This window comes from Oncorhynchus mykiss, chromosome 12 (assembly GCF_057628025.1).
Source record: "Oncorhynchus mykiss isolate SJ-2025 chromosome 12, ASM5762802v1, whole genome shotgun sequence".
NCBI lineage: Eukaryota > Metazoa > Chordata > Actinopteri > Salmoniformes > Salmonidae > Oncorhynchus > Oncorhynchus mykiss.
The window spans coordinates 32,119,110-32,124,986 of NC_143033.1; the positions used below are offsets into that span (position 1 = coordinate 32,119,110).

The 5,877-nt window shown below is 42.1% G+C and overlaps 1 long non-coding RNA gene across 1 annotated transcript; it reads left to right on the forward strand.

The window, feature by feature from the left end:
- Positions 1-794: 794 nt before the first annotated feature.
- Positions 795-2,248, forward strand: LOC110537444 (uncharacterized). The gene is made up of 2 exons (XR_002475626.3): positions 795-1,056; positions 1,886-2,248. It is a non-coding gene; the product is annotated as an uncharacterized LOC110537444 (long non-coding RNA).
- Positions 2,249-5,877: the final 3,629 nt, after the last annotated feature.

The following is a 5,877-nucleotide window of genomic DNA, read 5'->3' on the forward strand; positions in this document are numbered from 1 at the left end:
AGCTGTTCAGCCCGAGACAGCTTCAGGGAACAGCAGTGAGTGGGAGGAGAGTGAAAAGATAACATCACAAAAAAACACAGAGACAAGAAAAGGAGAGGAGAACAAGGCAGAAGGAGGAGGAGGAGGAGGAGGAGGAGGGGAGAATGGGCAAGCAGGGATCAGGGTGACCCCGTGCCAGCCGCTTGGGAACATGTTCTGCTGAAGCCGGAGAAAGGCCTAAACTAAACTACACCAAGTAGTAATCTCACCACCACAGACACAAATCCTGGGAATCAGTCTTGACGCCAACTGACCCCTCTCCATGGAACAGGGCTATGCTGCTCTCCCAGTCACCCAGTCCCATAGCACAGAGGAATGGGATGACTCTGACTCTGAGGAGCCACGCGGTCAAACTGCTCATAAAAGCAGCACCAGCTCCAATCTGACCTGACAGCAGTCAGTGGGATTAAATTGACAGGGCTCCCTGTGATGTCCATCTGCCCTCTCATAAAGGCCCCATTAGGACATTGTAAGGAGAAGGTAGGAGAAAACACTTAAACAACCACGATCAAAGCCCCACTGTCTTTCTGTCACACCTGTGATGATGGGCTGGTTTAAAGGGTCAATAGAAGATTCAAGGGAAATTTCACCGCTGCTCTATTTCACTATATATGTCCATAGATATGTTTTTAAAATATCAGATGTGCCATGAAGATTTTGAATTTCCTCACTGCACAAAAATACGAGCATTTCTGCATCTTACCGGTAGAAACGGGCCAGCTGCATTTACTGGTTGTAAGCAAACCACAATATCCAGAATTCATAGCGATTTCAGGACGTGGAGAATCGCCCGGTGGAGAAGTAGGGTATCCAATTGATGGGTGAAAAATCAAAATGTCTGATTTTGTAGCCAGCACTTTCAGCTAGTTCTAAACGGAATTGAAGTCACAACTGATGGGGTTGCCATGTCGTCAAACATTGAAAAGTGATGCTATTCCAGTGAATTTCCCCTTCACTTCAAAGAGGAAGGCATCCGATCAGCCGACATCAGTGCAGCAGAAAAGAAGGCAAGCTGAGGTAACGTTATCTAGCTAACTACCATCGAACTACATTTGTTTATCTAAACCAAAATCTAGCTAGGTAGCTTTTATAATGCGCTGGCTAGACATCCCAAAGCATAATAATGTAACTAGCCAGCTGCTATCTGGCGATGTTATTTGAAACTTTGCAAGCTAACATTAGCTTCGTTAGGTTACGTTAGCTGTCTAGCTAGCTAACTGCCGCAGAGGCTAACATGACTAGCATTATGGGTTTTATTTAAAGTCTCACCCCATCAACATCTGCAGCGGCAATAAAATCAAGCTCAGGGGGGTTGGGATATGCAAACAAGACAAAAATAAGGGGAGTGGACCCGTTGGGTAGATAAAAGCTTTCAGGCTGGAATAAGCTCAAGCTCAACATCTGACTTTGAAACAAGCCAGGACAGCCAAAGGTATTTATGAAAGCACAATACCCTCTCGAGAAAACAAAATCACCAATAGCTAAACTATCTACAAGACAAGTGTCCCTCCAACTTTTTACACCCTTGCATTCAGTTCTTTGGTATGAGGGAGAGGGGCTGTTAGTATACTCATCTAGCCTATTTACTCTATTGTTGGCAGTGCTTGTCTACCCAACAGCACAACTGTAGGTGCTCACACACAACTATACATGACTAGATGGTCTACAAGTCAAGCCCCCCCCCCTCAACCTTTTCACATCTTTGCTAATAGCCCATCGCAATGCCTTATTATTGACTGTGTGTAACAAAACACATACCAGTCTACTGTACCCTTTTTTGTTTAGAGATGAACATGGTTTATTGTATGATTACACACCCCCATGATAAGTCATCGTGTCTTTCCAGGAGACTTGGAGTACATATAAAGCTTCTGCAAGAGGTCGAAGCAGTGGGTGGTGAAGAACACCGCCACCGCGCCAAAGCCTGCTAAACCAAATGCCATTACCCAACACAAGAAGAGGTTCACCAGCTGAAGAACATTCAGGACCCTGCCTGGAACATTCAGGCAACACAACATACATATTCAGTTAGACTGATGTTGTAGTATAATATAGAATGCCCAGTATGCTCACAACTGCATTGTGGTATAGATATTTCTAGCTCTTGTACATATGTATATAATGGTGTTATATAATATTTTTGAATGTATTAGATTCAGTGAGTAAACAATTCCAGGTGCATCAGAAACCAATAAAGTGTTGACTTCAACTTCTGGATGAATTCATTGTGATATTCATGACATGTATTTGGTTAAACTAGCTTCAATCTTCCTGATAAAACAAATCATGCAAGGGGTTGGTGTATCATTTAAACTTTAATTTGTTGCCAAGGAAACATGTTTTAATAAAACAGTAGATTAGTCTGTCGATATAGCAAATAATTACCCGTGGCTTGTATTCAAGGCGTGTATTTGCTCTGGAGACCTAGGTGCGTTTACACAGCAGTATGCAGGAACAGTTATGGCAGTATATGACATACAGTAGAAGAAAAATATACCACTAATGCTTATAATGAATACTACAGTTCTACCAAGTGAATACTTGCATATGGTGTGTGTGGATGGTGCAGTGAGGTGTTCGGAGTCACTTTGATACAAGGGGAGATTGTTGTTATGGGACCTTTCACATCTTTTGAGAGTCATCAACTTCTTTGTATCCAAGCGATATTGTCTGCAAGAGAAAGATGAAAACGCTATCAGACATTCATGGGCAATCGTTGTGTACTGTCTGTATTCCTACTGTAGCAGCATGGTGTAGAAATATGAGGTATCCCACAGACACACATTAGCTAGCTAGATGGATACAACACACAGGTATAGTTACTCCAAGACTAATATGAGTCATACAGCCAAAGTCATTCCTTTACTCTCCACCATCAAACATTTCTCCAGTTTTGCTCCTAATGAAAGGCACTGAGGCTAGCTCGGTTAGTTAGCTGACTAGCTATAACGTTAGACTACAGTACATTTTAGGTATAGCAAAGACAGTTAGCAAAACATGAATCCATTCATTTTTAGATCAGGCAGCAGGCTCAATCAACCAATGGTGTCATTGTCACAGCTATCAGGGCACAAAAATTCAGAAATACAGCTGTATTGCATAATTATGTCTGAAACACCCTCTCATCACTCGTAATTATGTAAGGAGACTGGAAAAACACCCCAAATAGTGTCTAGCGGTGAAGTTCCCCTTTACCATGTGATGTTTCCACCAGGGTTGGGGTCAATTCCACTTCAATGAGGAACATTGGAATTTCAGTTTACTTCCTGAATTGAAAGGGAATTGACCCCAACCCTGGTTTCCACTGTTCAATTTAAAGTTCATTCCAAATTCGACCTCGTATCAGCCCTTGTATTGTATTCGCTCAGTTGATTACATTTTATTGGCAGTGTCTGTCTAGATACATAAAAACAGGCTTAACTGTGAGATCATGTTTATTTTTTTTTTAACCAGGTAGGCTAGTTGAGAACCAGTTCTAATTTGCAACTGCGACCTGGCCAAGATAAAGCAAAGCAGTGTGACACAGACAACACAGAGTTACACATGGAGTAAACAATAAACAAGCCAATAACACAATAAACAAGTCAATGACACAGTAGAAAAAAAGAAAGTCTATATACAGTGTGTGCAAAAGGCATGAGGAGGTAGGCAATAAATAGGCCATAGGAGCGAATAATTACAATTTAGCAGATTAACACTGGAGTGATAAATGAGCAGATGATGATGTGCAAGTAGAGATACTGGTGTGTAAAAGAGCAGAAAAGTAAATAAAATAAAAACAGTATGGGGATGAGGTAGGTAGATTGGGTGGCTATTTATAGATGGAATATGTTCAGCTGCAGCGATCGGTTAGCTGCTCAGATAGTTGATGTTTAAAGTTGGTGAGGGAAATAAGTCTCCAACTTCAGAGATTTTTGCAATTTGTTCCAGTCGCAGGCAGCAGAGAACTGGAAGGAAAGGTGGCCAAATGAGGTATTGGCTTTGGGGATGATCAGTGAGATATACCTGCTGGAACGTGTGCTACGGGTGGGTGTTGTTATCATGACCAGTGAACTGAGATAAGGCGGAGCTTTACCTAGTATAGACTTATAGATGACCTGGAGCCATTGGCGACGAATATGTAGCGAGGGCCAGCCGACTAGAGCATACAGGTCGCAGTGGTGTGTGGTATAAGGTGATTTGGTAACAAAATGGATGGCACTGTGATAGACTACATCCAGAGTAGAGTGTTGGAAGCTATTTTGTAGATGACATCGCCGAAGTCGAGGATCGGTAGGATAGTCAGTTTTACTAGGGTAAGTTTGGCGGCGTGAGTGAAGGAGGCTTTGTTTGTGAAATAGAAAGCCGATTCTAGATTTTATTTTGGATTGGAGATGTTTAATATGAGTCTGGAAGGAGAGTTTACAGTCTAGCCAGACAATGTGTGTTGTTGTTCCACAGGATCCATTGATAGACCCATCCCATCTTGAGGTTCTCTCACCTCATGTTTAAATCCATCTCATTGAGATGTAATGGCAAAGCCATCTACAATCCTTCTTCCTCCCTTGGCCCCTTGTAAACACTTCTGACCTCTCCCTTTGGTCCTTTGTTAGTACAGCAGTGCTTCAGGATATACTGTCATTTGCATTTTACAATTGTTAAACAAATACCCAGCCATTGCTCCCTCTTCTACCACCCAACGTGACCCTGCACCCACCATTGGTCTTCTAGGTCACCTAAATGTAAAACCAGGCACACTGCAAAACTTACTACAAGAAAGAAGGAATACACTCAAAACCACAAGTGATCCTTTAAAGATGGAATTTGCATTAGGGGAAACAGCACCACTGTTCACCCCCAGTCCCTTTGTTTTTGTGCAGCATGGTAAAAGCTCTGATGAAAGTCTGACGACCAAAAGCTTAGCTTATTATTTTAAATCGAAAATTGTGCATTGATCCTGAGTGTGCGAAGACTTCTTTTCATTTCAGTGTTACTCTTTATCACCTGCCCCTCAGCAACTGTCGGGTGTGCGACAGATTCTCTCAAGAGTAACGTTTGCTAAAAAAAGTTGCTGTTCTATCGTGCGTATAATGATGTCTGCATTCACCTGAAGATAAGACTTTCTGTACAAGACATGCTAACATATGATGGGGGTACCTGGGTTGCCGGTTTGCCTGGGAGCGGGTCCCTGGGCAAGAAAAAGTTGAAGAGGCCTCTGTGCTAAAGTACTGTTTTTTCAGTGATCAATGACTGAACACAGATCACTCCTTCATAGTATCATGCAGAGTTGTGGACTCGAGTCAGACTCGAGTCACAAATATGATGACTTGCAACTCGACTGACTTTAACACCAATGACTCATGACTTGACTTGGATTTGACCCTTATGACCCTCCCCAAGCCCAAATATGAAAAATTATACTATTAAAAAAAAGTGTGCAGCGCATCAACTCTTCATTTAACGGATTACCGTTTGAATCGGACAGCAGCCAATCAAATTGTGTCAGCTGAGAAAAAGTTTTGCGTGGCAGTGCAGAGGAACGTCGGAAGAGTGAATTCAGATGGAGCCCTTGGAAAGAATGATACCCAAAATTATTATTTTAGGATATAAAGATGACGCTGTATCAACAAAAAACGGATTGTAACTTGCAAAACATGCGGGAAGAAAATTATAGACGGAGGTGCAACAATTTCCAACTTTGTTCGACATTTGAAGCTGCACAAAGAACGGTAAGTCGTGGCTAATATAGCCGACAGCTATATATTTTATTACTTTACTGGTGTAATATGTAGGCTAACGTAAAGTTAAATAAATGAGCCTCCACACAGTCAGTCAGTGCGGGAATGTGATCATTGCACC